At 48.2% G+C, this 8,847-nt stretch overlaps 1 long non-coding RNA gene across 1 annotated transcript; it reads left to right on the forward strand.

Annotated features, from left to right (window-relative positions):
- Positions 1-5,639: 5,639 nt before the first annotated feature.
- On the forward strand, positions 5,640-8,106 carry LOC146179466 (uncharacterized). The gene is made up of 2 exons (XR_014700732.1): positions 5,640-7,371; positions 7,479-8,106. It is a non-coding gene; the product is annotated as an uncharacterized LOC146179466 (long non-coding RNA).
- The last annotated feature ends 741 nt before the right edge of the window (positions 8,107-8,847 follow it).

The raw sequence follows: 8,847 nt of genomic DNA on the forward strand, positions 1-8,847 counted from the left end.
GTAGTCCGTCATTCGGTCTTTGGTGCTGAACCACAGCGGCCGGTCGACCGAGGCACGGTCCGTTAGCGCGCGCGCCTCGGCGTGTGCCGTCTCGTTGTGGTTGGCGTTGCGGTCTGACGCCTCGCCCGCGTGCGCTGGGAACCACTTGATTCTCACTTGTCTGCTGCCATCGTCGTGTTTGGTTGCCTGCAGTATGCGCACAGCTTCTTTCGCTATCCTGCCTTTGGCGTAATTTCTCATCGCCTGCCTCGAGTCGCATAGCACTGTGTGGCAGTCGCGGTCGGCGATGGCCAGGGCGATGGCCACCTCCTCCGCTTGCTCTGCCTTGGTGCATCTCGTGCTGGCGGTCGTGCGAACGGTGCCGGTCGCGTCGACGACGACCGTCGTGAACCCGTTTATCTTGGCATACTCAGCCGCGTCAACGTAGCGTGCGTGTGTCGGCCGCGTGCTGGTCTATCAGCGCCTTGGCTCTTGCTGCTCTCCTCCCTTTGTTATACTCCGGGTGCATGTTCTTCGGTACGGAGTCCACTCTGATGTTGCGCCTGATCTCATCGGGGACGGAGAGCTGCGTCTGCTCCCTGCCTTGATATCCAATTCCCAGGTTGTCCAGGATTTTCCGGCCGGCCTTGGTCGTAGACAGTCTTTCGAGCTGTGCGGCACGTTGGGCCTCCGCTATCTCCTCCAGCGTGTTGTGCACCCCTAGCTGCAGGAGGCGTTTGGTGCTCGTTGTTTCGAACAGTCCCAGTGCCGTTTTGTAGGCTCTGCGGATGAGTATATCTATCTTGTTTCTCTCGCTCTTGTTCCACTTGTGGTAGGCCGCCACGCTACGTGACATATGACGAACGAGTGGATCAGTCTGATCAGGCTCTCTTCCTTCATTCCACTTTTCTTGTTCGTGACTCGTTTGAGTAGTCTCGTGGCGTTCGCCGCTTTCGCAATGAGCCGGGTGACGGTCTCGCCGTTTCTGCCGTGCGTCTCGATCGTCATCCCCAACACTCTGATCTTGTTGACTCTTGGGATCGCGTTTCCCTCTCTGGTCTTGACTTTGATTGTCTCGTACTCTCTCGGGCTGCTCTTAGGTTTGCGGTGCTTGACGGGCGGGTAGACGAGGAGCTCCGACTTGCTCGGCGAGCATCTGAGCTCCGTTCCGTCGAGTTGGTCTTCGATCGCATCAACGGCCGCCTGTAGGGTGGATTCGATGTGCGCATCGCTGCCCCCTTCAACCCACAGCGTTATATGTCGTCCGCGTATATCGTATGTCGGACTTCCTTGATGTTCCTGAGCCTTTCGGCCACTCCTATCATCACGAGATTGAAAAGCACCGGCGAGATGACCGATCCCTGAGGTGTGCCTGTGCTTCCCAGCTTCTTCTCCTGTGCTTGGAGGTCCCCCGCTCTGAGCTCGGCCGTTCTGTCCGTGAGGAAGTCTTTGATGTAATTGTATGATCTCTCTCCCATGTTGAGTTTCGAGACTTGGGATAAGCTATCGCTGAGTGCTTCACCTTGTCGAAGGCGCTCTGTAGGTCGAGTCCCAGTACTGCTTTGTTGTCGCCAGTTTTGCCGTCGATGATCTGGTGCTTGAGCTGTATCATGGCGTCTTGGGTACTTAGATGCTGCCAGAAGCCAATGATCGTTTCCGGGTAGAGATCTTCTTTCTCGAGGTATTCTTGCCACCTGTTGAGCAGGACGTGCTCCAACACCTTGCCCACGCAAGATGCGAGCGATATGGGTCGGAGGTTATCCGTGTCGGATGGCCCGGCTTGGGGATTAGGATGATCTTGGCCTTTTTCCACTGCGTCGGCAGCGTTCCCGCTTTCCAGCATTTGTTGTAATAACTCGTGAGGCTTTCTATGGATTTGTCGCCGAGGTTCTTAAGCGCCTTGTTGGTGATGCGGTCCAGCCCGGCCGCCGACCTGCTGTTGAGGTCCTGCAGTGCCGTGCGAACTTCTTCTACGTCCATATCTCTGTCGAGACGGAAGTTGGGCCTGCCATGGGCCCCGTAGTGCCATGGGCCCCGTACGGCCCATGACACTCCGTGGGCGTCGTCGGCAGGTATCTGTCGCTGATGCGTTTCGTCACCTTATCGGCGCCGTGTTTAGTGACTTCTCGATGGATGAGTTTCACCAGTCGGTCCCTTTGGTGTGACTTAGTCTTGGTTTCGTCGAGCAGATGCTTCAGCAAGTTCCATGTTTTCCCGTTGTGCATCTGGCCGTCGGCAGCGTTGCATATCTCGTTCCACTGTTGCGCACATAGCGTTCGACAGTGGTCCTCGATTGCTCTGTTGAGTTCTGCGACTTTCTTTCGTAGCCTACGATTAAGGCGTTGTTGTTTCCATCTGTTGAGAATGGACTGCTTGGCCTCGATAAGGTGGGCCAGTCGGCTATCCATTCTGTTCGTTTCGAAGTCTGTTACTATGTCTTTGGTTGAGTTTCGAACATCTTGAAGGATCTATTGTTGGTCCACGCGTCGATGTCGTCGATTTCGGTCTCTTCCGCTTCCTGATTTCTGTTATCTCTGAAAGCAGACCAATCGATCCACGTATGTTTCCTGACTTTGGTACTGCTCTGCTCCGGTATGACGATTTCCAATATCATGTGGTCGCTACCGAGGTCCACCCCCATGTTCCTCCACGTGATCGTGATCGGTTCGTTGTTCTTGACGAACGTGAGGTCGGGGCTGGTATCTCGGGACACGGAGTTGCCAATTCTCGTTGGGTAAGCCGGGTCGGTTATGAGGGTATAGTCGAGTTCCGCCGCGTCTTGGGATAGGTTTCTGCCTTTCGCATTGCTTTTGACGTAGCCCCACGCCGGATCCATCGCATTAAAGTCGCCGCATGCGTTCAGCGTGCTCTGGCCGGCCGTCGTGCTTGCCTTGTTAAGAATGGCTTTGAACCTCTGGAGTCTCCGCGATGGGTTACTGTAAGAAGCACCACGGAACGACAAGACCCGCGGCAATGGGCAAAAAAAAAAAAAAAAAAAAAAAACTTGTCTGCTGGATTGAATCGGATCGCATTGACTTTCAGGTGTTTGAGCTATGGGCCTGGTCACTATAGCGGTGCGCTGCAGCTTTGGCCGTACATGTGGCGCCATCTGGGAGGCGCCGTTGAGAAAGGCGGCTGTCTGGATCCCCAGCCGTGGGTAGCGCTTACGCAGTGTTCCGATTTGTTCCTGGTTACCCGTTAGAATAAAAAAATAAACGCCAACTGAAACAAGAGCCTCTACTTACTGTTGTATTTATGGTCATTTCCAACCTGATATCGCACCCATTGCTTTTCGTTTCAGCCGCGCATTTCCCTTTTTTTCTTTTCTTTTTTTTTTCAGGACTGCACGCTAGGTTTTTTTCAAGCATGCACACGACCGATCGCTTGGTTGTATCGAGCGCGCGGCATGCGAAAAACAAAAAAAAAAAACGGGGTAGTGTTTTTTTTGTTTTTTTTTCTTCTGGACTCAGCAGAAGCCGTAAGAGTTGTACTATGCGTGCATGCTTGGAACCAGTGCTCGGCACGTCTTCGGACACGGCCTAGTGTTCTTCCCGTCCAGCGGGATGTTTTTTCTTTTTTTTAGAGCGCAGCTCTTTGGCGTCCGTTCCTGGGTTTCGCGTCGGCGTCGTCGTCGGCCTCGTAACCAGCTCCGCCCCCCTTTCATCCCCCCAGCGCTAGCAGCGACCGACTGATACCGCTGGATGCCGCTGACGCCGCTAGAGAGTCAAGATAACGTGACTGCATAGAACACCGTCGCCGCCATGCAGAAAGAGGAGGGGAGGGTCCCCCCCCCCCCCTCCTGTTCCTGTGTGGCGGATAGGGTTCTCTTCAATTGCCGACGCGCCGGTTATTTCACGTAGGCCCCGGCACGTCGACGAATACGTGACCACCTTCCCACGGCTAGACCTGGTTCTTGGCGCTGCGGAAGCGAGGGTATCATATTGTTTGCGTCGGCATCGGCGGCTGTCCCTGAAACCAACTCCGCAGCTGGGGTTGACTTACTACCCACTGAGCACAGAATATCTTGTAGCTGTCTTGATATGTCTATATTGGTCACATATATCTTGAGCTATCAAAGACATCTACAAGACGTTGCTTGGTGCTAGTCTAGAAGACATCATCGGCAAGATGTCTGGAATCTGTCTAGTGAAGAATTTTTGTCTTCAGCTACGCAAGACAGTTATTAGCCGGCTAACGCCAGATGTCTTCTAGAGTTCTGCTTCAGAAGTCTACCATACTTCCTAACAAGACGTTTCAGGGTCACATATGCGCCTATAGTGCAATATGTACACAATTTAACTGGACGACACTGTTCTGCATACTCTAAGTATAAATTGTCGAAGGTTTGTTCTAGCAATTTTTCAGCTTGCAAAATACTGTATCCAAAGTGCCCGCGCTTTTGAATTAAGCATGCAATTTGGGCTGTTTCCAGCATGCAGGACCAATATGGCACCAAGAAATGCTGTTTAGGCGATGGGTATCTGAACATAATGTACAAAAGCCGCTGACACCTTCATTTCTGCAGCCGATAGCCACACGCGTACTGTGTTCGACCTCACTGGGCGCAGTCCAGTCCGCCGGAAGACTCCAAACTCCGAGTGTTCACAACGACAAAGTAAGCTAGCGATGTATCCGTGTGTGATAAAAGCCAGTAGTTCGCACAGAGGAAAGATTTGCTGCGCCGATGTTAATACGGAACGCCAGCTATGCACGATCCGCCATTCCCAAACTTCGTGCGCCGTGGCCTTTTCGCACCCCTCCTCTTTACAGCGAGATAGAAAATAGTGCGCCAAAATAATTACGCAAGACGCTGGTTGTATTTACCGTTTTGAAACAAATACGCCATAAGCAACAGTTACATTTTACTTGTATAGTTTGTTTTATGAAATATATTTCAGATTTCTATTGTTTTTAAAGTTATTGTATCAATGCGCTGCTCGGCGGCTGGCCCAAGGTCAATGCTGGCCATTTCAAATTTTCGTCGTGTCTGCACGTTAGACCGTTGGTTTGTGACTGCGTTGAAAATGTATCCCGCACAGCGGCTGCTACTTCTGGCTGCAAGGCAAGCTTCGCTCGGTGAGTAAGAAATTGTTTCTTCTAAATGAATCACTTAATGGAGCAGTAAAGTGACTGAGTGTTTTCTTTTTCCGATAAAAATGCTGCAAGGACCGTTGTTTGCATCCGCCGGCGCAGGCTGTATGGGCGAGCAAGATAGCGCGCGCGGACCGTTTAGTCAGTACGAAAGGCGGTGTTTTATGGCGCATCTACAGTTTTGTGCATGCAGGAAGGTTTTTCGCTTGTAATTCCACTCGCCGCGTTTCGTGAACTGCCATTGGCGGCGGAACCACGCGATGTAATTCTTCAAAATGAGCTTGGCGATCCGACGTCTTTCGTTGATTGCCGCTGGTTCTAACACTTTCCCAGGAAACACAACTGAGCACGAAAGTCTGCATGCTTAGTGTGGCCTTCACTCTGCAGCAAGATACAGAAAATACGCACCGTCCAGTGGAAGCCGTGCATTGTTTCTCAGCCTGCAGAGCTCTATACGCGCTAAGTTATGCCGCGGTTGCGAAAAAGAAAGAGAACGATCTCAATAAGCCGCCTTATTAGAGGGGAGGGTAAGGTGCAGTCTGGCCACAGCGACTGTCCCAACTGCTAGCAAAATACTCTCGGCCTGTTCACAGGCACAAGTTGAAACACATAGCGAGATAGGAACGGCGTACAAACATTCTGCAGTGATTTAATTTTAATAGTTCATAAAATGTTTACAGTCAGCCATTACATTGCCGTGATTAAGTGATTTTACATTTTCATATAGTCAGAAAGCACAATTTAGTTCTTTTTAAGTTCCTGAACTGCATGCTGTGTGATGTGCTGGTGCTCTATTTGCTTTGGTCCTCAGGTTTTTTTTTTTTTTTTATTGGCGGAAATGTTTTAAGAAATTAAGCTTCAGTTGAATTGGTACAGAAAGAAATCGAAAGCAAATATTTCGGACGGACCTCATATAACGAAAAGCCTATTATAATACACAAAAACATATCAATTTCATTTGTTTTCTTGCTTCAGGGCCAACAGACTCTTCCTATCCAGAACTGGGAAAAGAAAAGAGAGTACTGAATCATAACTTACTTGTAAGGCGTATAGAATGTAGCCATGTTATAAATGGGTTCAGTGTATGCCTTCTGGCTGTCCTCAACGACAAAGCTGTGACTCCACGCAAACCTTTTGATAGCATATGGACTCCTCCCGAAGTGAAGGTGTTTGGCATCAAAGGTGAAATACCTTCATTTAATTTCAGTTCAGTTCAATTCAGTCGTTCAGTCGTGTCCGACTCTTCGTGACCCTATGGACCATGTCATGCCACGCTTTCCGGTCTCTCACTATCTTCCTAACATCACATAACTTCCTCTGCAGTGCCTCGAGGGTGCCATCTAACCATAGCGTTCGCTGCCTACCCCTTCTCCGGCGACCCTCAACCTTTTCCAGCATCAAATCTTTCTCCAGCGACTCCTCTCTTCTCATCAGATGACCAAAGTAGCTGAGCTTTAACTTTAGAATTATTTAACTTAGAAATAACTTCAGAATTTAGAATTTAATGCTCTTTTTCACATTGTGCTGTTGTGTCTGTGTTTGGTGCTCTTGTTATTTTGTGTCTGCGCGAATTTTCATGTAAACAAAACACTTACCCAACAGCTCAAGCAAGTGAGCTATGCATTCTTTTTTTTTTGCTGTGGGTGCATGCTCACTGTTTAAAATATTGCTTTCATTTGTTCTAGGAAAACCTGGTGATGCATACATACATAGGCACCTGCATATATACATGCATAGATACATACATAGGTAATGCATCCATACATAGATACATGATACATAGATTTATTTCTTCTCTACATATGTCGAATGAAACACTTAGTAAACTCAGAGGCAGGAACCTTACCCAGCATAGAAAGTGACTCTCAATAAAAAAAAGAAATGTATAAATCAGGAAAATGGTGGTTCTCTTCAGGTGTGTCTGTTGGTGAAGACAAGAAAATGTTTTAGCCTTCGAGGTCATCAAGGAGTTATTAATATACATATATTATACTCAGCACTATTTTGTGCTGCTAGTGCGTGTCTTGGTTAAACATATTTCTATTGTGTACTCAGTACTCTCAACCTTATGTGACATATTTTGAGGTTAAATTCTTATCCTATGTTTTGTAGTCAGTGATTTGCTTTATTAAACTTCACAAGAAATCTTTAAAGCATTGGAACACCTTGCAGGTTGCCACCACCTCCATGGCTGCCTAGCAACTATCCTTTTCCTGTCTGTGCTGCAAACACAACTTAGCAATGAGGGCCACAGGACTGACATCTCACTGGGCAGTCGCGGGCTACTGACTGAATACACAGGTATGGTTTGACTGTGCCAAAAACTTAGAGTTGCCAACAGTGGGACTTTTTCCTTCTGTTTGGGAGCTCATATATCTAAATCGTGCTTTTGATTTTAATCCTGGCAGGTGTGACATGGAAAGCCTTCAACACCAATGAAACTTAGTTTTGCCGACGTCACAAAAGAGTGGTTGGTGTTTGCCTTGTGACAAAGACCAAGTCCACATCTAAAGGCGCTGCACAGCCACCATGAACAGTGCCACAATAGCAAGCAGCTGGGATCAAGGCACCTTCTGTGCTCATTTACAACTCAAGTTTGAAGCTGTAATTTTGCAAAGGTAGGCCTCCAACAATTGACAGAGAGGAGCCTCCCAATCAATTCAGCCACAAAGGAATTCCCCCTTTCATGGCAGTAGGTGACAAAAAGAGGCAGTGCAGCTGGTGTTCAGTACCGATAAAGAAAAAGCTGCCCAGCCTAGTTAGCTGTGGACAAGGGCTGAAGTGGTACCAGTGTTGAGAACGATCTGATTGGCAGAAAAGCCTCCTTTTAGGGATATTCGCCCCTTCATTCTTAATTTGTAACTGACTGCAGTGGATCTGATAGCCCCAGAAGTTTTCTTTTTTTTTTTTCAATTTTCTCTGCCCTCTAGGGTTGTACAGAATAACAGATGCACAACCCATGCCAGCTCCCTCATTTTACGATGCTTTCATGCCAGAATGTTGGCAGTGGTATTCAGACCTTGTTTTTTTTTTCAATGCCTTTTCTCCATGCATAATAACAGGCTATTTAGCGTAACACAGTCGCACACAAGACAGAGGACACCATCAGCACTTACAACTGTTCAGCGGAAAGCAGCCGATATACATAGCCTACTCAGGTGATGCGCACGGGTACAAGGCAACATGGAAACAGCACCATTTTGTCAAACTATGCGTGAGAAATGTTTCTTCAGTCTCATAAGAAAAACCAATTTGCTCCTGACACAGCTGTAACCTGCTTTTTTATATGAAGGGCTTCTAGTGTTTCATGAGCCGTTACCTACAGTTTTCACAATTGGTGCAAACCCTACGGTGCAAGAGAAGTCGCTCACCTTCATTGTTAATGTCTTTTGCATGTTCCCTAAGTTGGCCATTGACGCAGAATCCTGCTTGTGCAAAATAAGATTTTTCTACATGACAGTAGAATTTTATAGATGGTGGTGCACTTTACGAAATGCTGGCCATGTCTCTTCTGACAGCCGACCTGTTTGCTTTCGTAGCTTATGTGATGGCATAGCTGAGCAAGCTTTCAGGGAGCAGAGGATACCATCTATACATTAAACAGGTTTGAGCTGTGTCAGTGACACTCCAGCTTTTCTTTGAGGCTGAACAGATATTTCTCATACCTGCTTTGATAAGATTGGTGCTGTTTTCCTGTTTCCTTGTACATGTGCACATCAGCAGTGAAAGCTATGCATCGACTGCTTTCCCCTAAATAAACAGTTGTAGTAAGTACAC

This window comes from Amblyomma maculatum, chromosome 9, assembly GCF_055883805.1.
Source record: "Amblyomma maculatum isolate TAMU_Amacu chromosome 9, ASM5588380v1, whole genome shotgun sequence".
NCBI classification, from domain to species: Eukaryota; Metazoa; Arthropoda; class Arachnida; order Ixodida; family Ixodidae; genus Amblyomma; species Amblyomma maculatum.